Here is a 26122-nt window from a genome sequence, read left to right as displayed (position 1 = left end):
GCCACGCAGGTGCCCGAGGTGTGAGGAAGGCTCCAGACAGATAGGGCTGCACCTTAGGCCCAGAGACACAGCCATGCCAAGTCCCACACACTCCCGTGAAGAGAGGCAGCTGGGGTTCAGCTCATGTTGTTCCCACTGCTTGACCTTTTTCCACTCTCCTCTCTGTGACTCAGGTGCCACTTCCTCCAGGAAGTCTTCCCTGAATTCCTAGAGGGGAAAATCCCCTCCATGATTCTCCCTGAACTCCTCAACGAGACTCATTGTGTCCTAGCAAGGGACTGGTTTTATCCTGCAGATGAGAGACAGCCACCACCGTGGAAGGACCTAGAGCAGGAGAGAGGCTGTCTCTGGGGAGATGGCTCTGGACTCTGCTGGATCTGTCCTCCCAGAGGACCCCTCACCGTACCTCTCCAGCAACAGATACCTCTGTGTTAGCCTTACATCACTGTGACAAAATGCCTGAGAGAATCCAAGTAAAAGAGGAAAGGAGGTTTATTTTGGCTCATGCTTTTGGAGGTTTCTGTCCACAGTCGCTTGGCCCTGTTGCTTTGGGCCCACGGCAGCACAGTATATCATAGCCAGAATGAGTGGCAGAGGAGGACTGTCCACCTCACCATGGCCAGGAAGCAGAGAGAAAGAGGAAGGGCCAGGGTCCCGACAGCCCCTCAGAGCCACGCCCCCAGTGATGTCACTTCCTCCCACACAGCTCTGCCTGCGGAAGTTCCTCTGCCTTCCAAGGGCTCCACAGGCTGGGGACCAAGACTTCAGTTCACAGGCCTTGGAGAGACTCAGGCTTCAAATTACAGCAGCCCCTGCTGCCTATGGTGATGATGTGCATTTTAATGGTTTCCTTTTCCAGTAGAGATAAAGTTCAAAGATCCTACTATAAGACTCTAATAATCTGGCCTTGGCCCTTTTCTCCCCTCCCGCTTGCTTACCTGGCCATCAGTCTGTTCCTCTAGTGTCCATACTCCCCACCGCAGGGACTTTGCACCTGCTGCTCCCTTTGTCTGGAACACTCTCCTCACTCTCCCCTCAGCTATAGTTTTCATCTGGCTCACATTTATCCTTTAGGCTCCAGATTAAATGTTTCTAATGAAGAGAGACCATCTTTGAGCCTTCAGTCTAAATCAGCAGCCCCCCTCCACTTGAACCACCTGACTCTTTTCCTTCCTACCACTTGGCACAATTGTAATTAGTGCATTTCTGTTTTCTGTCTTTTTCCCCAACTAGGGTGTAAGCTCCATGGGTCTACAGTCCTCTCTGAATCCCTAATGTTTTAGCCAAGTGCCTAGAGCTACCAATGGGTGCTTAACTCCCAAGTGCTGATTATCTATGGTGGCCACCTTACTCAGGACCTTCTGTGTGCCGGAAACTCTGCCAGGTGCCATAAGCCCCTGGTCTCACTGGGCAGACAGATGTGCCTGGAGTGACCGTGAGCCAGAGGAGAGACACCAGGGCATTTGGGTGATCAGAGGTCACCCAGTCCAGCCTTCTCTTTGCCCATAAAGGGCACTGGGGCCCCATTCAGACATGGGGGTGCTGGGCCTGGGACAGAAGCTTCCCTCCCCTGATCCCAGCTCAGTTCCCTTTCCACAGACCACCCTCCCTTGATGATGACCATGTACTGACCACTGCTGTGTCCCCAGGTCCACAGCTGAACCCCTGAGTCACAGAGAGCCCACTGGGGATGAGAGAGCTTTGGGCATGGACTAGCCTGGCTTCTAGGGTAGGGGCAGGGTTTCCCGTACCCTTTCCATGGCACAAGAGTTAAAAGAAAGATCTGGGTCCAAGTTCTGGCCCTGCCTCTTAGCTTTGTGAGTGGCCTTTATGGACTCCCATTTCCTCATCAGAAGAATGGAGAAAATAATTAGACCTACTTCCTAGGTTGGTTTCAAAGACTAAAGAGAATGAGGTCTGAAGCCAGGTGCAGTGGTGAAGCCTGTAATCTCAGCACTCTGGAGGCTGAGGCAGGAGGATATCTGTGAATTTGAGGCCAGCCAGAGCAACTTAGTGAGTTCAAGCCTAGCTTGAGCTGTGTAGTGAGATCCTGCCTCAAAACAAAACAAAAAGTATAAGAAATGAGGTCTGAGAAGTCTGTAACTCTCCAGCTGGCACCTAGAGATCTCAAGTGACTGGTGGCTGTCATTTCCCATTGGCTTGACACCTAACTGGCTTGTCTGCTTGCTCTCAGTCTCTGGCTCAGCCTTTTGGTCTGAGGATGATGCTCTGAGTGAACCGAGGCACGCTGGTCCCACCCCGTGCCTATCCAGTGATGTTCTGATGGAGTAGATCTGCGAGGGGTTGAATACTCTTTATTTTCGTTAATCTTTATTTTAAAATAAACATCCTGGGCAATTCTGCTATTTGAGCCCATTGCATACATGGCGATGGAGTTTTATTTCAGTGAAAGCCAACTTGTGCCCTCAGAAGTGAGGGTTGAGGGCTAGGGTTTGGACTTGTGGGAGAGCACTTGTCTATTATGTGCAAGGCCCTAGGTTCCATCCCAGGACTGAAAAATAAAGTGGGGTTCAGCTGAAAGGTACCTTCCCACGGTCCCTGGAACCACAACAAGTGACCCTCTGGGGGGGGTGGCATTCTTCCAGGGATGGGGGCAGCACCAGCTGTGTCCCCTCCTGCAGCTGTCTGAGCACTGTGGCCCAAGGGAGCTCACCGTGAAATTCATTCTCCACATCTTCCAAAGCGGGACCAGGTGGCCACTGGCTGGAGTTGCTGATCCCACCAGGCAGAGCTCGCCCAAGTCCCATTGCCTCCCTGCACCAACAACTGCCTTTTGTCCCAGCTCAGTTCATGCCCCTGATGGGAGACTTTCTCGGCTGGGGCTCAGGAAGTGCCTGGTTCTTGGATTTCTGCATGTTCACTGGGGCCAGTGGCTTTGGGAGGTGGCCCTGGTTGGGTCTCCCCAAGGCTTGGACCCAAGGGAAGGCGGACAAGGTGACCTTCACAGATGTCCTCCTGTGAGTGACAGAAGGAGGGACTTTCTTTGCCCCAGGTAACCTCAGGCAGGTGCAGAGGGCTGAGGAGGGAGGGACATGTGAGAGGAGGGCTGTCCTTCGCCAGAGACACAGCACTATTGACACAGGAAAGCTGGGCACAACCTCTGGACCTGGTCCATGGTAAGGAGGAAATGGTCTTCACTGAAAAACAAAGTTGAAAAACAGTTAACTGAAGGGAAGAGAAAGAGGAAGGGGAGGGGAACATCTCAAACTGTCTGGTCATCAAAATCATCTGGGTAGCTTGTTAAAAATACAGATTCGAAAACTGTTTCCAAGTCAATAAAATACTGTTCTTGGTAGCTCTGGGTTTCTCTTCCTTGTGGTTTCAAAAGATAGGTCCCAGGCTGGGATTTAGCTCAGTGGTTTCACCCCCTGCTGTGCAAGCGCAAGGACCAGAGTTCAATCCCTGGTACCAAAAAAAAAAAGATAGGTCCCAAGTCCCACAGCTTGGAAGCCCCTTGGGTGGGTGGGAGGTTGGGGGGGAGCAGTTTGTCATGGAACCATCAAAAGAGATTCTAGATCTAATTTGCTCTTTGAGTTTGGGGAAGGGGGTGGGAAGGAGACACAACAGACTCAGGGAAAAAGCCCTAAAATCAGCACTTCTTCAATGGGGCTGGCTCTCTGTAGCTGGAACTGGCCCCTCCCACTGCCAACCTCATGGGAGCTTCCCAAGCGGAAGCTCCACTAAGGCTCCCCTTCCCTACTCTCCTGTCTTCCACGGCAGTCCTCAGTGCCTGCAGAAGGTGCCAAATGTTGAGTCCTGAAATCTGGAGTACACCTTGTTACTGTAGCGAGGACTTGGCTGCTGTGATTAAATGAAAGACCTCAGATGGGGAGATTATCTTTGATCATCCAGGCCAGCCTGGCCAAATCCCAAGTGTCCCCGGAGAGGAAGAAAGAGCTGTTGGAATTAGAAGCAGAGACAGTGACTTGCTCTTGGAAGATGGAGGAAGGGGCCACAAGCCAAGGACAGCTAGACACTGAAAAGGGCAAGGACCTGATTCTTCCCCAGGGCCTAGTAGAGCAAACAGCCCTGTAGAGAGACACCTGGACTCTGGCCCAATGGCACTAACTCTGGCCCCTTGGCTTCCAGAACCAAAAGGGAGTGAATGTGTGCTGTCCTCAGCCACTTCCATTGCAGTGCTTTGTCACAGCAATCACAGAGCCCCAGATACCACCAGCCTTGATGCCCTTCACCCAACAGCCCTTGTGGATGGCGACCAAGCCAGCCCTGGGCCCCACTCCCTGTCTCTGGACCTCGTCAGATCTGCTATCTCCCTCTGCACTCTTTCTTAAATCTCAGGTCAGTCCTTTTACTGGCATCCCCGGGGTCTTCTGAGGCTCCTCCTTGGCCTTCCTCCTGCGCCCTCTGACTCACCTGCCGTGCAGCAGTGTGGCCCAGGCTTCCCCTGCAGACCTGCCCTTCTTCTCACTCTCTCTCTTCTCACTCTTGCTCTGCCTTCTGCTGAAAATCCTAATCAAGGCCTGGTGCTCCACACCCTCAGATTCAACCAGGCCCCTCCTTAGCAAACGAGCATTTCATTGTGAGGCCAGCTCCTCCCTGCTGTTTTCTTCACAGCTCTTAACACCATCAGACATATTTGGGGGCATATTACATCTTTTCCCCAACTAGGATGTTAAGTTTCTTGATGGCAGGACCTTTGCCTCTTTTTTGCCATTTCTTCAGTTCTTGCTACATACTAGGTACTCAATAGATCCTGTATTTGTTGAAGATAGCCCTGGTACAAGCCACTAACCCTGTGTCGGGCTGCGCTGGGCCACATGCCTGTCCAACACACCCCTCTGGGAACTGGTAATGTTAATGATGGGTGGGTCTCTGAGTCCCAGGTCTCGCCTGTGTTGGCCTTGGTGGGCCCCTTTTCCTTTCTGGGCTTCTGAGATGCACTTTCTGAAGAGGCAGCAGGAGTCCAGGTACTGTAGGCTCCCAGGAAACTGTGACGATGGGCTAAAGGCAGCTGTAGAATCCCAGCCCAGGACAGCAGCCACCCCACCCTCAGCAGACCCCTGCTGCGGGTCTCAGACTCGGCAACAAAGATGGTAAAGCCTTTGTGGAGGGTCCCACTTGCATCACTCAAGGCAAAGCAATTGAAGTACTACACAATGAACTGGACAACAGGACCCGACAGGACTCTGGCCTTGTGCTTGATAATTCCCCTTCTAGGACTTCACCCTAAAGAAATAACCAGAGACGTAGGCAAAGACATGTGTGTTAGGATGTTTATTAAATTACTATTTATAACAGCAAACTCTGGAAAGAGCCCATGTGTGGGACCACAGGAGACTGATTTATTAATTAAGATGCCTACAATGGGAAGCTATGCAACCATTTATAATGGTATTTTCAAGGAATATCTTAATGACCCAAGAAAATTCTTGTGATGTCATTAACATGGAAAAAACTAGGATTTTATATGTGTATATGTGTTAATATATGCACACACACATGTTCATAGCAGTGTCTCAATTTTGTTTAAATATGTGTGTGTATGGTAGTAATGGTTGTCTCCATTTAGCACAAACATTATAGGGTATTTTTATTTTACTCTTTACACTTTTAAAGACTTTTAAAAAAATTTTACAATGAACCTATATTCATATTATTTTTAAATGCTTTTTTTTTTTTTAATGGGGAATGAATTGTGATCTCAGCTAGGTGTGATACATGGCTGTAATCCCAGCACTCTAGGAACCAGAAGCAGGGAGGTTGCAAGTTCAAGCCCAGCATGAGCAACTTAGTGACTTAGTGAGACCTTTTCTCAAAATAAGAAATAAAAGGGGCTGGGGGCATAAATCAACATGAAGGTCCTGGATTCAATTCCTAGAAATAAGGGGAAATCACTGCCTACCCTGTCTTCATTGGGGCAGAAGAGTGGTGAAAAAAAGCTTGAGCTGTCAACCCACGCACCTGTCCATGAGCCTGGGGACTTCCAGATGCCGAGACCCCTCTGTGTGAGTGTAAGTCTCAGTGTGAATGCCTGGGCTTGGGCTGTGCTGGGACAGTTTTTACTGAGAGCACACTCCACAGATCACGTGGGCCCCACCTGAAAGGTGAGATCATTGTCAAGGTCAGGTACCTGAGGAAGAAACAGGCTTTTCAGGGTAGAAGGTGAACCTGGGAAGAAGATGCTACAGGTGAAGATGCAACAGAGGACCCAGTGGGGCCCATGTCCCCTCCAGGACTCCCCTATAGGATGGGACAGCACCTGGCGGCCACTGGAGGTTGCCTGGTTGAGGAGGACCAGACCCCTGCCCAGGGAAGCCTGCTTATTGTGCTCATTCTGCTGGGCACTGTTTATGCCCCGGTCTCTTCCTTTGAGTTTGCTGATGCCATCACATGGTCTCCCCAGCTTTCTTAGCTGCACTCTGTAAAAGAAGCCCAACACTGGTTCCTGGCCATCCTGGGACAGTGGCATCCTGGGGGCAGCGAGGGCAGGCATTGGGAATGAACAAAGGTGACCCAAAGAGAGGACAAGCAGAGGACAGAGAGCAGGGCTGTTTGACCCAGCAGTTCCTCAACCTGGAAACGCTCCTCCCTGAGCTAAATCTCTTACATTCTGGTTTGCAAAATAATTTGTTATTTTTTGTCCTTTGTGCATAAGTTAGTATATGATTATTATAGCAAATTCAGATATAGCAAAACCATAATAAAAGCAAAGAAAAGGAAGGAATCTAAAATTACCCCTTATCTCACAACTAGCCAATTTTTTTGTATATCCTTCCAACATTTTTAATGCAGCAACATTTAAAAAATCATTTCATTTTATTTATTTTTTTTGTATTAAATTCTTTTATTGGTACATTGTAGGTATACAACACAATTACATTTCTCATTGGGAATTGTACCTTTACATAATGCATCTGGGTTCTTATTTTTAAAAATCATTTTATATATTTATCAGTTGTTTCTTTTTCTGCCTACTGTTCTATAAACTTATATCTAGGTCCTTAAGCATTCTTCTATATCTTTTCTTTTGTTTTTCTAAAACAGAGTCCATATATGGTCCAAGCTTGCTTTGAACTCATTAGGTAGCCCAGGCTGGCGTCGAACTCACAATGGGTTGGGATCACAGGTGTGCACTATCATGCCCAGCTACAACAGCATCTTATAAAGGCCACATTGCATTTTATTTTGTGGATGTTTCCTGATTGGTTTAGCCAATCCCCTCTCATTGGACATTTAGGTTGCTCCCGGGTTTTCAGGTTTGTAAGTAACACAGTGAAGAACAACCTAGTAGCTAAACTTTACAGGTCCTGTGTATTCTCTTAGAATAACACCAGAAATCAACTCCTTGAATCAAAGGATAAAAGGGTTTTTTCCATCCTTGGGCAGACCCCGAGGAAGGCTGGGTTATTCTGAGGTCTTGGCCCTGAGCCCTATATCCCAAGCTCCAGGGCCTACCTGACCCCTAAGTCTGAGTGTTCTCCACATCCCAAGCCACTGGGTCTCTTCTCCCCACCCTGCCCTCCGGCTTCAAACTCACCCAAGAGAATGAATTACACCTCCCGCCCAACAGGAGGCCATTTGTCTTGTGCTCAGGAATCCTGATTAGATAAAATCTGAGCAGAGCACATTATTTATTTATTTTATGTCTTTCTGGTCAGGCAAATCCCCGCCCTTCTGATCACCTTCTCCAGATCGGGGTTAAGAGTTTATGGGGAGGAGGAGCAGGTCCCATGATGCAAAGCAGCCACCCCCCACTCCCCACTTCAGGCCCACCTGGCTCCAGCCTCTCAAATCCTGGCTCCTACCCGAGCGAGAAAACCTGGGGTGTTGGCAGCAGAAAGGGCTCTGCTCCCTGAAAGGGCTCGGGTGTCTGTCCAGTGGTGGGGCCAAATCTGGCCTCTGGAGAGTGGGGGGCTCTCTGGGACCCCCGCTCTAGGGCTCAGGCTTCCCTCGAAAGGCTTCTCAGCTCAGCGCTGGTATGTCTGAGCACAGCTCTTCTCTGGGCTTGATCCCTGTTTTAGGCTCAAACTCTGCAAATGCCGGGTGAGACCTCTCAAGGGTCCAGGGTGCTCTTGTTCTAGGGTGGCTGAAACACCTCTGAACCCTGCTGGTGAGCGGTCTTGGGAGTCACAGCTTTGTCCCCAGGTACACACAGGGTGTGCCCAAGGGTGAGGCTGCCAAGCCCCAGCAGATCAGCAGAGAATCGGGCCCTGGGCCCTGTAGGGTGCCCTGGCTCTTCCTATAGAGCTGTCTTCCTGCCCCTCGGCCCCACTGATGTGAGGTGGTGAGATACCTGCCTCCATGGATCAAGCAGGCCCAAGGCAAATGAAGTAACAAAACGCAGGCAAGAGAGGGGAAAAGACCTTGTCCACAGGTAACTGATGCAGCCCTGCTGACCTCTGCTGGCATGGGATGGCCACGAAAAGTCACCCTCAGTCTCTCTGGCCAAGGGCCCTTGCTTGTGGGACACACAGGCCTGCGCTGGCCCAGTGGCCTGCCGTGATTTGGGACTGGGGCGAACACGAGGACAGCACCCTGGGTCTGAGCAGTGAGAGGCAGTGCAGAGACCCCTGCCTGAGCAATGAGAGGTGCTTCTCTCCCAGCTGGCCCCAGGCCTTGTGTCTGCCCCTCTGATGCAGGGGGATAGACCTTTCTCTGCTGCACCATGGGCAGAAAGCTGAGCCCCCTCTTTCCCCATGAGGAAACCCCTAGTACAGTGACCCCAAGATTCCCCACTCAGTTCCAGATGCAGGCAATTTTGGGGCTTTTGACAACCAAAACAGTTCAAAATTCATCTCCTATCTCAGCCAGTGGTAGCCTCTTCCCTTCCATTGCTGGAACCAAAATCTTGGAGCCTTGTTCTTGAATTTTGTCTCTCTGACCCCATGTCCTTTCCAAGGACCCCATCTTTCCCCAGAACCCAGCTGCCTTACACCACTTCTGCTCCACCATTGTTTCCCTGCATGGTTGCAGCAGCCCTATGGGGGTGGGGGTGGGGGGTGGGGGGCAGTTGGGGGTGTGGGGAGGGGCCGGGCCAGGCTCCAGCCCTGCCAGGGGTCTCATGTGTGCTCAGGATCCTCCCGTCTGGAGATGGGTATTTGTTTCAAGGAAACAGTTCCTTGTGTATACAGTTAGAGGGTATCACAGATCCCAAAAGTCTTGGTTGAATCTCATGTCCTAATTAGGGAATTATGATATCTGTCATCCTGATAAGGACTCCTCTCTGGCACGGGGCCTTTGAGCCTTGATTCTGACTAAGATGTGTGGTATCCGGGGCCCCTCCAATGAGGGCCATGGAACTCCTCGCTGAGCAGCCTGCTTGGAACCCACTCCAGGACGATTCTGCCACAGGTGTGATATGTAAAAGATGCACCCAAACGACATGGGAAAGCTGGCCCCATCCCTCCTGGGACACTCTTGCCAAGCTCAGGTGAAGGGAGGATTCTCCCGGAGTTTGCCTTGGGATATCTTTCTATGGGATCCCAGCTGCAGTGCTGGGTGATGTGCACGTGCGCACATGGGTGTGTGTTTCTGTGATTACATACCCTGTCCCCACCCCTCAACATGACAGTACCAGGCTCAGTTTCCCTGCCACCCTCCTGGCTGCCCTCACATCCAGGGCCCACATCCTACAGAAGGCCTCTCTCCCAGGCTTGCTTCTGCTTGGCCTTGTTTTCCTGGCCACCACTGTTGGACTGGACCCCCAGACTGTATGGCAGCATCTCCAAGTCAGGGTAGGAGAAGCCAGGCTGTCTTGTCCAAGTGAGGGCTTAAATCCAGAGAGCAGAAGAGGCTAACCCTGGTCACCAAGCAGGTCCACAGCAGAAAGGACATCAGAATTCAAATCTGCTTTGCAGCCCAGGCCAGACTTACTGAGAAGGGACAAGGCCCTGGGAAGGAAGGAGGAACTCCTGTTGTCCAGGCTGAGTGTGGAACCAGCAGCGATTGCCACCCAAAGTAGCCCAAGGCTGGCCCAACCCAACCCTGCCAGTGGGTCCCTCTGTCTTCTTGAGCCCCAGCACCTGCCAGAGGCTTCTCCCCTTCCACCTTTATGTCTGTCCTCCAACCCAGGCTGTTGCTGGCGTAGGGTGGATAGGGAGATGGGGGTCTGTGCTGCACTCAACCAAACACACTTCTGGGAATCAGCCTGTGCTCCCCTCAGTAGACTGAAAACCCCTACTCTACCTGCCACCTCAGCCCTGACTCAGCCTATAAATTACCTAGGGAGGGTCACTGACTCAGCCAGGAAGCTCAGAGCCCCCATCCCCAACCCCAGGCCTCAACCCCACAGCTGGCTCTCATTCCACAGAGCCTGGCTCCTCCTCAGGAAATTCCTGGAAAATATCAGGCTTCTTAGAGGGGAGATCCCCTAACCGCAGCCCCAGCAGGGAATGAAGTCCCTGCAGCCTCATCCATCATTCTGCAGCCCAGCCCCTCCTCCCCTGCCTTGTGGGTTTGTGTAGCGCTGATCCTGGAGGTGTCAGTCTCTGTAAAGCGACAGGCACTCAGCCTGGAAGCAACAGGGGAGAGGGTGGCACATGGATGGGGTGGGGCAGTCAGGCCAGACTGCTGGGAGGTGGAGGGCTACTCCCAGGCCAGGAGAGGGGTAACTGAGCAGTGAAGAGATGGGAAGGGTGGGGGGTGCATGGGCAACGTTGAGGTGAGAACACAATGGTACGGATGGGGTGGGGAGAGAGCGTAAGAGAATCAGGCTCCAGGGTGCTGGGCAGGGGACTAAGGGGGAGAGGGCCAGGGCCAGAGCCGGGCCAGGGCCAGAGCCAGGCGAGGCCATGGACTCCGTAGTAGGTCTCCAAGCCGAAAGCTCAGGAGATCCGGGGGAGTTGACAGCATAGGGCAGGCCTGGGTGGCCTCTGGATGGCTGAGGAGAAGAATCTGGGATGAGACCAACTTTAGCCAGCAAACCCCAAGGAACACTGGCTCCACCCACATTGCTGGACAGCCCTGGGCTCCCAGCACCTTCTTGGTACTCGGAGGTAGGGAAAGGCCTTCACATTATCACACTCCAGTCAGATGGCAGAGCAGGAGCCACCCTGAGGACATGGCAATGGCCTCCAGGAGCCCCTAGTCTAAGGAAGGAACCCTTCCTTAGGGAGCCCCAGTCTGAGGAGGGACAGAACTCCTAGGCCCTTCCTGCCTGCCCTGTTGAAACTCCTTCCTCAGAAAACCCATTCTGAGGTAAGGAAAAGCCAAGTCCAGCTCTCAGATAAAACATGCTTCCCCACAGACAATCAAAACTTTTGAAGATTGAAAATTCCTGTCCAACCTCACCAAGGAATAACAGCTGGGGAATCAGCTGAGGGCATCGCCATGGAGTCCCCTAGAAGAGCAACAAAATGAAGGAGAGGCCCTCAGGCGGAGCAGGTGGGAGCTGTCTTCCCACCCAGCCAGGGTGCCCAAAGCAAGGGTCTCTGAGTCCCTGGCTTTTGCTCCCTCTCCTGAGAATAGCAGTTCTACGTGGTGGGGTCAGGGAGAGGTGAGGATGTGGCCGGAGAGATGAACAAAAAAGGAAAGAGACATGGGAGGAAGGGCAGCAGTGAGCAGAAGCTCCTTGAAAACAAAGGATCTTCGTATCCTCGGCTCTGAAGTCAGGAACCTGCTTCAGAAATGGATGTCTCAGGAAGGTCTTCCCCCTCTGTCCCCCAGCCAGAATATGGCCTTTAGCAGCACTGCATATGTGAGAGCCCTTCAAACCTCACATCAGCATTCCTGGGCTAGGAACACCCAGCCTCCAAAGACAGAGCTGCCTGGGTCACTGAGAGGCCGGCACCTGGCAGAGGTGACTCCCCTTCCACCTGCCTGTTCAGAGGATGAAAGAGAGAGGGAAGGATGAGGGTAAAGGAAGCTAGACAGGCCCATCCTGGGATTGGGTCCCTGGAGATGGCCTGGGGTGCTCACCTCCTTCACCACACATCCGAGGCTTCTATGGCCAGAAGTGGGAAGGTGGCCTGTTAGGGGACTGGGGCCTCTGCTCCCTGATGGGGGCAGAAGGCAGCCTAGGCCCGGCCCCACGGGGAAGTGTGTCTGCTGCAGGAATGTCTGGACATCCTGCCTGGTTGTCACTGACCTGCCACATTTCTAGAAATTCTTCTTGCCATTCTGAAGAGCCTGGATGACCTCAAAGACTTCCAGGAAGGAAGCCAGGTTTCCCAGAGCTCTCTTGGCCAGAACTTGGGAGCCTCCTGCTTGGGCCAAAGGGTCAGCTCAGCCCTGGGACAGAGATTTGTCAGGAAGAATGGACCTGCCGAATCCAGGCTCACCTAACCATGCTGGGCCAGACCAGGCTTGTTCTGTACAACAGAGGCCAGAAGAAAAAGGCCTGGACATCGCTGAGCTTCCCACAGGACTAACACTTCTATTCAATGCACAATATCTACTGCCTCCCCCTATTTTCATGTCTAGCCCTTTGCTGGGTCCTGGGGTGGGGGGTGGGGTGGCATGTGTGGGATCAGTTGTTTGTTTGTTGTGGGTTGGTTTTTTTTGAGACAGGATCCTGCTATGTATTCCAGGCTGACCCTGAACTCACTGTGTAGCCCAGGCTGGTCTCAAACTCATGGCACTCTTTCTGCCTCAGCCTCCTGCCTCACACCCAGCTGATCCTTTGGTAGGTCTTGAGGGGGTAGCATAGGAAGAATTATCACTATTCTCAAGTAGAGCACTTTCTTAGTGTGTCCAGCTCAGCACCATCCTGCAGGGTGGTCCTAAATATAACAGTAGGTTTTTGGAGCTGGGTCCATCAGGACTCCCAGTGCACACTGTAACATCAAAGTCTCCAAGAAACCCTGAAGGCACCCAGCTCAATTTGATTAATACAGTGTTTCACAAACTCATTTCACCAAAGGGTCCCTTTTTCATGGGACACATAACCATGAACTTGTGTCCCCCACACTCTGGAAAAACTGTTCAAGCTTTTGATGGGTGGTTTCCTAACTTGGCTCCATCTAAGGTACCCAGGATAGCCTAAGGGAAAATGAGTCAGTCAGGCTCCGTGTCTTCATTCTACCTGCTGCCTTGCATTCACATGCACCCCAATTCTACCAATGGGTCCTTGTTTCTGCTTTGGGTTTCAAAGAATACATTTTTATTTGATGAAAGGATGTTGCTGCTAACACTGAGCTTGAAAGTTGCGATGGTCTGACTTTGGTGCCCCTCCCAAGTTCATCTGTGGGAACCTAGTAATACTGGAGGTGGTGGTATTAGAGGTGGGGTCTTAGGAAGTGAAAAAGTCTTGATGGCAGAGCCCTGATGAGTGAGATTAGTGCCCTTATAAAAGAGATCAGAGGGAGCCTCCTGGCCTCTTTTGTCAGGTGGCAACACAGCAAGAAGGCACCACCTCTGAAGCAGGAGCAAGCTCTCACCAGATATTGAATCTGCTGCACTTTCATCTTGAACTTCCCAGCTTTCAGAACTGTGAGCAATAAACTTCCATTGTTGGTAAATGACTCAGTCTGAACTAAGATGAGCACTATCCCATTATGGCTTCTCATGAGTATATAAAGAAAAAGAAAAGAATAGGTAGAATTGGGGGAAAATCTGGAATAAAAACAGAGAAATTTAAGGATCCAATGGAGGGCCGGGGATTTAGCTCAGTGGTTCCACTGCTTGCCTTGCAAGCGCAAGGACCCGAGTACCATCCCTGGTACCAAAAAAACAAACAAACAAACAAAAAACAATAAAGATGCAATGGACTAAGCAGGGTAGGCACACAGTGCCTGAGGAAGTCCATCAGCATGTGAATGCTCCGAGCAGGGCTTGCTAATCTTTGGTCGGATGAAGAAATTGGAGCAGGCAGGGTTGGGCTACCCACTGAGGGCTGACTCTCTAAGCAAGTATCTGATGATCCTTTCCCAGATCCATGGAGGAGGCAGCACTTGCCCACCTAAGAATTTCTAATGAAAGCTGTGAGAGATTCAGGGCAGAGGTAAAGACACTGTGGCCAGGGCCAGGAGAGGTCAAAAGAGAGGGCCTTTGGGGAGCAAAGGGGTTGGCAAGGCTTCTCTCTGAGATCTGGAATTGCACCATAATAGGGCCCAGAGCCTGACATGATTGCTCTATTTGAAACTCACGTCTCCCTTTACTTCTCAAGCATACTTAGCCGTTGTCTCTCTGAAGACTGTCTCTCATTCTTGCCAGTCTCTTTTCCTGAGACTATTTGCCACTGGATGGACTTTCTCAGTTGCTTCTTTGTACTTCACAAATATTCATTCCTATTTTTCCATTTACCTCTTTGTGCTGCACTTTAGATAAATTCGCAGATCTTTCTCAGTTCTGTTTAATCTACTGAGTTTAAATTATGATGATAATTTTCTTATTTTAGAAGTTCTATTGCCTAGCTTTAGAAAACTCAAAGATCCAAGAATTCCAGCTTGTTCCCTAAAGTGACAACTGCTAAATGGTCAACCTCAGGCTTTCCACTCTGTCTTCAGGCTGCTTCTAGCCCCCAGTAGCCTCCCTAGGTCCCTTGCCCCCCAGTAATCCAGTGTAAATCTGCACATTCCCTAGGCATGCCTCAGCACACTAGCTACAGGAAATGGAGGCAGAGCTAAGAAGAAAATATTGGAGGAAAACAGTAGTTAATATTTTTAAAAATATCCCAGCATTCCACCATAAATGATAGACATTGCCATTGCCATTAAGATGACCATTATTTTTCTGCACCCTTTGGTGTAACCTTGGGACTATCCTTGGTCCTCTCTAAATCCTGGTTTCCTCATCTGAGGTTGCACCAGTCAGATACACTTGAAATTTGATTCTTGCCTTCATCCAACCCCAAGCTTCCTTTCCCTACCATCTGCCCCTTTTCCTGGTCCAGGGAAGGTCTAGCCTGACCAGGGCTGGGCCCAGATAACAGCCAAACAATGGCAGCCGGAACCCAGCCTGAGCAAGGCCGTGGGAACGGGTCGAGGTTGTGGGGAGAGAGGCCGGAAAGGAAAGGAGGAAACGGGGGGCAGTGGACAGGCAGCCGTGTCCGCCCCAGGCCTGCCCTGGAAGCCCCGCTCCAAGGCCAGTGGAAACCAGGCTGTTTCTCTTGGATGGCCCTGCTGGACCACTCATTCATTCAACAGCCGTTTGCTGGACACCTACTAGGTCCTGGGCCCTAGGCCAGGAACAACCTTGCCCCTTGGGCCAGTCCCTTCTACTCTGCAAAAACATTCACAGCCCCTACTCTGGGCTCACCCCACAGTCCTGTGTGGCAGTGAGACTGAGGCCAATGGTGCCTCTTGACCAAGCAGAAGCCAAGGTTCAACAAGCTGCCATGAATCCTGCAAGGGCACCTAGCAAAGTGGCCCGCACTCCCTCTATCCCTGCTGTCCTTCTTCCAGGAATAAAACCTTCCAGACATCTTGCCTGAAGGCAATCAAGAGAGAATGCTTTGCCTCTCTCCCTCTCTCTCACACCTATGCCCTCCAGGTTGCTGGGGGTGACTACCTTTAGATGTTGTGGAAGTTAAATATCACCTCTTAAACCTTCTCTCTGCTGTTACAGATGGAGTCCCCAAATCCATCATGGAAATTGCTCAGCTTTCCAATGACAGGCATTGGAACCCTTTTCCCATCTTTGCTGAAGGGGAGGATGTAGCTGAGCCTGGGTCCTGAGGCCTATGTTGGGGGCCACCTGTAGCAGACGAAAGTGGCTGGCCTTGTTCCAGGACCTAGACCCACTACTTCGTTCTCCTGACCTGAGGGTGAATGAGGATGAATGACAGAGACACAGAGTCAGCTTAACATGCAGGCAGCTCTCATCTCGAGTACGCAGAGAAGCCCGAGCCTTTGGCTCACCTTGCTTTTATTCACCCAAACATAAGCAATCAAAGTAACACAAGATTCATCTGCTTTCCAATATCCATTAGTACATTCTCTGGTAAACAATTTAACCTCAGCTGTCTTAACTTTTCCCTGCAATGTGCAATCACCCCTGAGAACAGCCTTTCTCCTCTGTGCTCACCGAGGAGGCCAATTAGGCCTCAATTCTCCTCTGGTCTCCGACAGGAGAAAAGCCTGGAAAGTTTGATGAGCAATCTTTCTCGGAAACTACAAGCTTTTCAATTGGGCTTCATGAGCTGGCAGTGGGGTTTCCACCACACTGCAGTCATTCTGCTAGTTTGGGTTTTGCAGGGTGTGTAAAGCAGACTCCAGAAATTCCTGATTTCCTCCTGGAAGAGTAAGGCCTGAAAATGTTACAGGGCTCTTCACTCTCATTCCTTGCATGGTCCTCCAGGAAGCTGCTTCACTACTTTGTGTCATTCCCAGGCCTGCTCAAGGCCAGTGGGTCAGAGCAAGGACACCACATGCGTACCCAGAATTCACATGTCATGGGCCATGTACACATGGACTGTGCACACACGTCCCACACACACACACACACTGTACCACCTTTTCTGTTTACTACATACAGCATGCAGATTGCACACACCATGCTGAACACAAACATGCACTCTTGTGGTTTACGAACACCCACTGCATACCACATGCACACACTAGACCCGCACACACTCCAGTCACATCTATTCAGCATGAACACATGCTTTGTACATCAACATCTACTATATACACATGCTACATTCACAAACAATGATAGACACACAGCCAAACACACACGCATTTCATAAACTCATTTTGTGATTAAAGTTTTACTCAAGATTTTGGGTTCCATTTAAACCCAGTCATAGTGAAATTTCAGTCTGTTCTTTCTTGACAATACTTATAGATTTTTTTGTTTCAGCAATAAACAAATAAGACGACACCAGGACTTCTCATTCTGGTTTGTTATAAATAAATGCAGCTGGGCACAAATTTCTCAACATACCAGAAAAATAAATGAAGCAAGAACTCCGATTTGGAGGTCTTACCCTCCTGCTTCTTCCTTAGGAAAGCGGTTATTCCGTATCTGCATGAGCCAACGTCAGATGCCTCGAATTAGATGTTTGGCCCCGGGGCACACACAGTGAGGGGAGATGCACTTCTCATGGAGGGCCGGTCCTCTGTCCCCTGTCAGAGTACAGGGTGTCACAAAGCGAGTGAAGAAGATGAATGACACAAGGCTCATATGCACCAGCCCACTTCAGTCTGTCCCTGATGGGTCCTGGCATCTGTTCCTGAGACTGAACTTGGCATTGTAATCCTGCACACAGCCCTCCAAGCTCACCAGTTAATCTGGGCTGGGGAGGGAGGTGGATTGTACTGAGCCCAACCCCCTTGTTCTATGAGTAGGGAAACTGAGACCCAGAGAAGGGGAAAGATTTGTGTGAGGTCACACAGCACAATTCAAGCTGCTCAGCTAAAATGGGGTAACCCTCACAGAGACTCAACTCCGCGCTGCACAGAGCCAGCCAGGGTGAGGGCACACACCTCCCAGGGAACTGAAGGGGGTATGGTGGGGGCAGCCGCTAGGCCGGGCTTAAGTTCCCCAAGGTAAGCTGAGCCTGCATTTCCCTGTCTGTGTCCACCAGGACAAGTGAGGTTCCCTGCTGACTCTGATACAACTCCCCCAGTCCCCAGTTCCTGGGCTTCTGGCCTTTAGGATAAGGGATAGGAAGGGGAACCCTGCTAGAGCTCATGCAGGCCTCTCCTCCTCCCAGAAGTCTTCCTGGCCCCACTAGGGCTCACCAAGGGCTTCTGCCCATAATGGCTGCACCTCACAGATGGATGTGTGTCTAGATGCTGGCACTTACAGGCCCTTTGTCTGGGTCAGTCCCACAGCTAGACAAGAGTGGCCCCTAGGGTCACCATGCCTTTGCTCATGCTGTGCCACCACCAAGGTCACCCTTCCCACCTGCTCCTCTGCACCCCACCTATCTCTCAGGCGTGTCACCCTGTTGCCCGTCCCCTCCCCTGAAGCACAGATGTGCCTCACTCTAAACCACCAACACTGTGCTTCTGGGCTCTTCCACAGCCCATTGCAGGACCTACTTGCTGTGGCCACGAGGCTTAATAGTGTCTTCTTTTACCCCTAGTGCCATGGGTTTGGGACTTACTCCAAGTGGCACCCCAAACCCTACCTCACATCCCTGAGGACTAGGTTCTGGTGTGGGTCATCTGCCCTCCTGCACAGAAAGTTCTTGCAGGTTACGAGTGCTGATGGTCCCAGAGTGTGTGTAGGTGGCGGAGCCTGCCCTCCAGGATCCCCAGCCGCCCATCCCCTTGACCTAGGGCCCAGGCAGGAGTGGGGTGTTGGCCTCCAGGCATCTCTTCTTGGGGCAATCCTGGCCCTCAAGTGCAACAGCTGCTATAGGCAGCACTAATGGGGCAGCAGGGGAGCCTCCTCCTGGGAGGTCCTGTGCTGCGGCCAGCTGAACACAGGGACTCCACCTGTGCAGTGGTGGGCCCAGCTGGGTGACTTGGGGTCAGGCCCTTGACCTCTCTGCTTCCTGGTCTGCATGTAAAGGGCAGTCCAAAGTCTTTCTGGCTTAGAAACCATGTAAAGGGAGAGGGGGAGAGTGAGAAGAGGTGAGCAGAGAGGGTCTCACTAAGATGCTAAGTTGCCAAGTCTAGGCTCAAACTTGCTAGCCCCCTGCCTCAGCCTCCCAGAGTGTTGCTGGGATTACAGGTGGTATCACCATGCTCAGTAAGAGTTATTCTTTTTTTAATTATTAGTATCAGTGTGTGTGAGTGCACATGTGTGGTGTCAGGGACTGAACCACTCAGGGCAGTGTGCTAGGTAAGCTCTCTACCACTGAGCTAGACCTCGAACTCCTGATCTTATATTTGTTAGACAAAGAACAAATCACCCCTGTCATAGAGCCAGATCTTGGGGCATGTTAGGGTGATTCATCCACTGAGATGACACCTGGAGAGGGTACCTGGCATCCTCGTTGCTCTTGTGGTTGTCCTGACACCTATTACCAAGTGTTTCTGTGTATTTCTAGGGATCAGTCTGTCCACATCCAAGACCGAGACTATCCAGATTTTAAAAATATATCATGACTGGGCAGGGATTTAGCTCAGTGGTTCCACGGCCTTCCTCACAAGCGCAAGGACCTGGGTTTGATCACTGGTACCAAAAAAAAAAAAAAAAAATACATCATGACTAATTAACTTACTTCTTGCTTCCAGGGTTTGTTTGTTTTTTTCCAATACTGGGGATTGACTCAGCACCTTCACACTGAGTTACATTCCTAGCCCTTTCTTATCTATTTGAGACAGGATCTTAGTAAATTGCTAAGTTTTCCAGGCTGGGCTAGAAATTTTGATCCTCCTGCTTCAGCCTCCAACAGTGTTGGAATTACAGCTATGCACCGTCATGCGCAGCTCAGCTTCCAGTTCTTGATGGGAAGAGCTAAAAGTTCTCATTGGGAAGGGTCTTCTTGCAGCGATGGGAGGGCATATAGTGGTTGTTTTAGCTCTCATTCTCCCACACTCCTTTTTTTTCCCATTCCTCTTCACATGCTTACCTATAGCAGCGCTAGACCATAGGGTAAGACTCTAGTATTAGTTCTTCCCTGAGCCACTGTGGGTATTCCATTTGACACTGTCCTCTGACTTTTTTTTCCCCTCAGGACTGGAAAGTGAACCTGGGGCCTTGCACATGCTGGGAAGCATTCCACCGCTGAGCTACGCTCCTAACCCTTGACTCTGAAACCAGAGTTGGAAGGAAACTTAATGTGCAGCTCAATTAATACCTCAAGGATAGAAGATTCTCTCTAGCAAGATCCATCCTTGTTTTCTTTTTGCTTCCCTTTTGAACTAGTCACTTTTCCATTACTGGGACAAAATACCCCACACCAGCTATTTAAAGGAGATGTTTATTTTGGCTCACAGTTTCAGAGAGTTCAGTTCATGGATGGCTGGCTCCAAGGCAGAAAGTGCATGTGGAAGGGGTTGGGTGAAAGAAAGCCAGTCACTCCATAGTGGTCAGGAAGCAGAGAAAGAAGGGAGTACCCGGGGAGGGAGATATACTCGCCAAAGAGACACTCCAGTGACATACCTCTTCTTTTTGGGGGGGAGGGCACTGGGATCGAACTCGGGACCTTGCGCTTTTGAGGCAGGCAGCAGAACCACTGAGCTAAATCCCCGGCCTGACATCCCTCTTCTGACCAGGTCCTACCTCTTAACCACACGTTCAGCTACTGAACTCATGACAAGACAATGCCTGCATTATCTAGTCACCTTCCAAACATATGAGGCTTTGGAGGGACATTTTAGTTTCAAACCACAAAACTTTTCTAGTGGCCAGGTGTGGAGGTGCATGCCTGTAATCCCAGCACTTGGAAGGCTGAGGCAGGAGGATTGCCTAACAAGATCAGTTTGAAGTACATAGTGAGACCCTATCTAAAAAAATTTTTTAAAAAAACAAAACTTTGTTATGACACAGAATAAATATGATAAATATACACTTAGTTAATTACTACCTAGACCAAAGTATCAAGCATTTTCAATACTCCAGAAAGTTCCCTTGTCCTCTCCCTCTTCAGTATCTCCTCATCCCCATAGATAATTGTTCTGACCACTATCATCTTAACTTACTTTTCCTTGTTTTAGAATTTTATATAAATGATATCATGCAGTATGTCCTCTTTTGTACACAATTTAAATACATTTTGAAGTTTATACAAACTGTGTGAATTAGTAGTTTATAATTTTTCATTGCTGTGTAGATTTTCATTTTATAAATATATACATTTTAGGGCCGGGGATTTAGCTCAGTGTTTCCGCCTCCTGCCTTGCAAGCGGAAGGTCCCGAGTTCGATCCCCGGTACCAAAAAAAAAATATATATATATATATATATACATTTTATTTTCTTGTGGACACATATTTAGATAATTCATCCCCATTAGATATTCACTAGGAGAGCCAAAAATGGAACAGCTTGACAATACTAAGTGTTAGCAAAGATACTGGCACAATAAATAAGAGTTCTTGTAAACTGGGCAGTGCTCACTGGAACAATCTATTTTCCAGCAACTCAAAGTGAGCATACATAAACCTTTGAACCCAGCAATTTCATCTATACCTAAGAGAAAGGCATGCTTAAACTGGCCAAAAGACACACACCAGAATGTTCTTGCCAAGTGTTAATGATAATTCCGCTGCTGTGTGAATGGCACATAAGTTCTCCACTGGGTAAACATTCCGATCTCCCATTGAGTGGTATCAGTTCTAAACAAGGATGAGACAGGCGTCCTTGTACACATGCCTTCTGGGAACTCACTGTTATTTCCTGAGCGTCAACTCCCAGCAGTGGATTGCCCAGCCAAAAGGGTTGTACATCTTTAGGGCTTGAGATCTGCACTGCCAATCAGCTCCCCTTCCTGCCATTCACCTGTGCCTGTGGCATCCCAGCCCCAAAGTCACTCCTGTTCTTGTATAAACACGCCATGTCCCTGCCCTGGAGCCCATGGCTTTCCTGGTGGTGCGTGGAAGGAAGGCGTCAGGTCAGTGTAGTGGAGAACAGCGCTCAGGACCACCATCTTCCTCTGCCAGCCAAGACCAAACTTATCAGAGGCCCCTGTGGCCAGAGAGTGCTCTGGTGCTGGTGGCCCAGTCTCTGCAGCCTCCCGCAGGCTGAGGACAGGGGCATGGCTGTGGCACAGGGTGACCAGCTGCGGTGGCCCAGGGTGCTGGCACGGACCAGTCCAGCATGGTGGCACCACTGGGTCAGCGAGGCACCTAGCACTTACTCCTCCTCAGCCCAGCCAGACACAGGGACTCTCCCCAAGCCTTTTCCAGATGTCCCTTCCCCGAGGCCCAGAGGATGTCCCCATTTTCAGAAAGGCAGTGCTGTGTGTGGGGTGCAGGGAAGGAGATGGGAATGGACTGTGTGTCCAAGGCCTTCGTCTCCTCTTTGAGATCAGGGAATCTGGCAGAAGCACTCACTTCCCTGGATGACCCAAGGTTTAGAGAAGAGGTGGCTCTCTGGTTGTGGCCGCCACGTTTGAGAGACGGGACTAACAATATGTGGCTCCCAGAGGCCAGGCCCAGGGTGGGGCCCGAGGGAAGGGAGGAGAAAGGCTGAGCATCTTCTGCCTCAAGCTGCAGCCTCCTCCCAAACTGATACCCTGTCTCCGGCTTCCGGGGGCCCCACCCTTCCCCAACCTTTCCTGCCATTATCCTGGCTGCCTCAGTGTCCTGAATTGATTCAAAACATTTACCTTTCGTGGTCATTTTGACTTTGAAGAAGAACCAAAGTTTCACAGTGCTAGATCTGGTGAATGAGGTGGACCTGCCTATCTGTCGGATGGCACGCAGCGGCAGCATTCACCCTGTTTTTGATCACACCTTATAAAAACACTCAGGAAAGAATTCTAGAACTGCTTCAGAAAGTGGCAAGAATGATGGGAGAAGTGTGTTCATAGTGAGGGAGAGTATTTTGAGAAGGATTCACGGCAATGTGTCTTTTACGGTAATAAATTTGTTTTAATTTAAACATTCACTGTATTTTTCAAGCACTCCTTGTTTATCACCCTGCTGGCCCTCACATTCACCAGAGTCCTGCTGGGAAGGGCAGGACCTCATCCTGAGATGGGCACACTGAGGCCCAGGGAGCAGGTGATGATGGAATGGCAGAGCCAGGGCCAGAACACAGGACCAATGCCCTCCCTTCTAGAGCAGAGCCCCAACCTCAGGGTCACCCACCTGTACCCCGCTCATGCTTCATGCTAGCTGTGGCTCTGGCACAGTGGGTTCTCTGTGGATAGCATCTGCAAGTTCCATGGAGTCTCAAAAGCAAAGAGAACGAGCCTGGTTGCTGGCCTCACCTGGTTATTCCTACAGGTAAATCACTGCGATGGGATTCTGGGCTCCGGAAACACCCGGGGACCTTGAGACAGCTCCACACAGCCACCCCATGTGGCGCTTCCTGGGCTCAGTGGGGAGCACAGCTGGTGGGAATGTGGGAGGCAAGGTGCTCTCTCCTCACCTGGGGCTAGGGCTGGGCAGAGCCCGAGTCTCCACTGGGGGAAGGGGAGTCCTAGGGCCAAACCCCACAGGCTGTTAGCAGGCAGTTCAAGGGCCCTGCCACCACTTAGACATACAACGTTTTTGTGCAAATTAGAAAAAGGCACCCTCACCAGGGGAGACAAACCACAGAAAAATACCCCCTCTAAGCCAGTGACCGTCAGAAAGGGCCCTTTCTTCAGGGTGGGCCTGTCTTGGTCTCCCCAGCCCCACCCCATGCCAAGCCTTGGTTCTGCCAGGCCTCTCCCTTCCCCAGCCAGCCAGCCTGCCCTCCACCCGTGCCCCATCCTGCCCACCATTTGCCCTGGACCCCTAGAAACCGAAAGCTGTTTCCAGGGTAACAGAGGGAACAGGGAAAGGCCGGGGTAGGGGCCTTAAGGCTCTGAAATCCTGAAGTAGGGCAGAGCTGGGGCAGCATCTCAATGAAGCTGCTGACAGATTCTAGGCCTCACGCCAGCTACACGCAAGCACAGTGAGGGGGACCCTGGCCATTCTCGGTCTTAAAGACAGCAGAAGCAGAGGGCCTGGGAGGCCTGGGAGGCCCCAAGCCTGGGCTTCATTCAGTGCAGGGACATCCACAGAGTCCTGTTAGGGCTGGTGGCAGCTAAAGAGGCATCAGACTCCATCCTGGCCTGAGCAGGTTGGGCATCTCGCTGCCTCCCCATATTCCTGGTGCTCCCCAGCACACTGTGGAGTGCAGGAAGGGAGCTGGGAGGATCCCCTGTCTCCGTAGTCCCCAGTCCATCCTTTGTGCTCCTTAGAGTCATCTGGGCCTTAAAAGCAATCCAGCTCCAGGCCCTACCCAGGTTCTGTTTAACTACAGTGGGGTCCAGCATCATTTTCTGTTTTAAGGCTCCAGGGATTCCGCCGTGCAGCCAGCCAGGGTGGAGAACTCCTGGCTTGGTCGTTAGCTTCCTGGGTTTCTTCCACAGGAAAGGGCCTGGGGTCACCTCTGTCTGGACAGTCAAAACCAGAGAGGAGCAGGGAGGGAGCAAGGAGCCAGACAGTGTCATGGGAGTGAGCAAGGCCGGCCTCAGGGTAGGGCTCAAAGCCAGCAGGAAGGGGGCTTGCTCCTGGTCTGGGGAGATAGGCAGTGCCACCTGGGAAGTCTGACTGGGTCCCAAGTGAGTGGGCAAGGAGGGCCCAGCAGGCCAGTGTCCCAGAACCCGAGGGGGCCGACACTTGGTCTTGGCAGAATGATTGTGCATATGCCACCTGCTTTTTACTTATTCTTCCCAATAATTCTATCCCATCCACTGTTATTGTCTCCCCTTTCTTTTCTTTCTTTTTGGTACCAGGGATCAAAGTTGGGACCTTGCGCTTTCAAGGCAGGTGCCAGAACCACTGAGCTAAATCCCTGGCCCTGTGTCCACTTTCTAGATGAAGTAGCAGTATACTTGATTGTCAGCATGATTGGATTGATAAATGTCTAGAAACTAGTAAAGCTCCCTTCGGGGTGTTCTGTGAGGGTGTTTCTAGCTCTGGTGGGCCTGTGGGACAGCAAACTGAGTCAAAAGATCTGCCCTGGCTGTGGGCCACACCATCCAAACAGGCCCAGATGGAACAAAAGTGGAAGAAGGAAGAAAGAAGCCTCTCTCTCTCTCTCTCTCTCTCTCTCTCTCTCTCTCTCTCTCTCTCTCTCTCTCTCTCTCTCTCCCCTCTTTCCCTTCTTCTCTCCCTCTTCTCTCCTGCCTGGTTGCCATGAGGTGAGCCACCTCCCTCTGCCACATCCTTCTGCCATGATGTTCCCTCACCATGGGCCTAAAAGCAATGGACCCAGCTCACCATGGACTGAGACCTCTGAAACTGTGAGCCAAAATAAACCTCCCCTCCTTTAAGTTGATTTTCACAGGTTTTTATAACAGCAACTGAAAGCTGACTAGCACATGGATGCACAAAGAGACTGAGTAGCTTGCTTAGAGTCACACAGCTGCTGTGTGGTAGTCAGGATCTGATCCCAGGAAGTGCAGCCTCAATCTCCATGCATTAAACCAACACACCACAACCTGGGTGCATATAGGAGAAAAAGGACAAAGGGGAGGGGAAGGGGAAGGAGGAGTCCTGGACTTGGTTTTAGATGTTCAGGTTACTATGACTTCTCCACTTCAAAATTTAGTATATAGCTTAAGACATCTTCCAAGCTATGCATGGTGGCACATACCTCTAATCCCAGCACTCAGGAGGTTGAGGCAGGAGGACTGCCACAAATTCGAGGCTAGCCAAGGCTACGGAAAAAAAAAAAAAAGACATCATGAGTCTACAGTTTGGTCCAGACATGGCAGGAAAAGTCAGTTTCTGCTTCATGAGATGGTAGCTGTGGCAGCGCCGAAGTAGACTGGAGGATCCACTCTTAAGCCCATTCACACAGTCAGCAGATAAGAGCTGGCTGTGGCCAGGAGACAGCCAGGCCTGAGCACACCAGGCCCCTTTTCCTGCACATGGGGCCCTCTGCAGGCTTCCTCTCCTCCTGATGCCTCATCTCCGAGACTAGAATCCCAAGAGACAGGAAGTGGTGGAAGCTGACCATTTCTAACAGCCTTGGTCCAGAAACACAATCACTTTGCCACATTCTAGTGGCTGAAGCAGTCATGCACCCCAGCGCAACAGGAAGGGCCGCGAGCCTCACCTCTGGATGGAAGGCCTGTTGGACTATGTCCCCACCTACTCACCTCCTACAGAAGCCCTCTCAAACCAGAGAAGGGCCCCAAGCCACCTTGGCCCAGGGACGCTTGCTCGAGGATACCTCTTCCCAGGCCAGGGTATGTGCGAACCTCCTCCTCTCCCTGCCTCCCCAGCTGTATTGCTCAGCCCTGAGTAGTTCCTCAAATCCTCTCTGTACTTCTGGGAAAACCTTCCCACACGTGCTTCCAATTCCACCTGTCTCAGCCATAATGTATGAATAATTACAGCACAAGGCCTTCAATTTTCTATATAAAACTTCATATAAACTGTATTCTAGCAGAGTTTTAATTTATAGGAAAAATTCAAAAATAGCATGGAGAGTTCCCATACCCAATTTCCCCTATTATTAACATCTCACACTGGTATTACATCTGCCATTGTTTAATAAACAATACTGATATGTTACTATAGGCTTTATAATATTATTAACAATGTTACTGAAGGGCTGGGGATTTAGCTTAGTGGTTTCACCGCCTGCTATGCAAATGCAAGGACCCGAGTTCGATCCCAGCTACCAAAAAAAACCACAAAAAACACAAACAGTGTT

The 26122-nt window shown here is 50.7% G+C and overlaps 1 long non-coding RNA gene across 9 annotated transcripts in view; it reads right to left on the bottom strand.

Moving 5' to 3' along the window:
• Positions 1-1626: 1626 nt before the first annotated feature.
• The window catches only part of LOC110347959 (uncharacterized), a 44103-nt gene continuing 19607 nt past the window's right edge, over positions 1627-26122 (bottom strand). For 8 of the 9 annotated variants that reach the window (XR_015453175.1, XR_015453172.1, XR_015453177.1 and 5 more), the window contains 2 exons: positions 25055-25118; positions 1629-16988 (listed from right to left, as the gene is read on the bottom strand). This is a non-coding gene — a long non-coding RNA (uncharacterized LOC110347959). Of the gene's footprint in view, positions 16989-25054; positions 25119-26122 lie in introns of all 9 variants that reach the window. The other variant, XR_015453178.1, reaches the window with a different exon arrangement.

Source organism: Heterocephalus glaber, unplaced genomic scaffold (genome assembly GCF_053883595.1).
Source record: "Heterocephalus glaber isolate CG9 unplaced genomic scaffold, H.glaber_assembly_v1.0 deba00001457, whole genome shotgun sequence".
Lineage (NCBI taxonomy): Eukaryota > Metazoa > Chordata > Mammalia > Rodentia > Bathyergidae > Heterocephalus > Heterocephalus glaber.
Note: the sequence above shows the minus strand (reverse complement) of the source record. Positions and strands in the feature narration are given on the sequence as shown.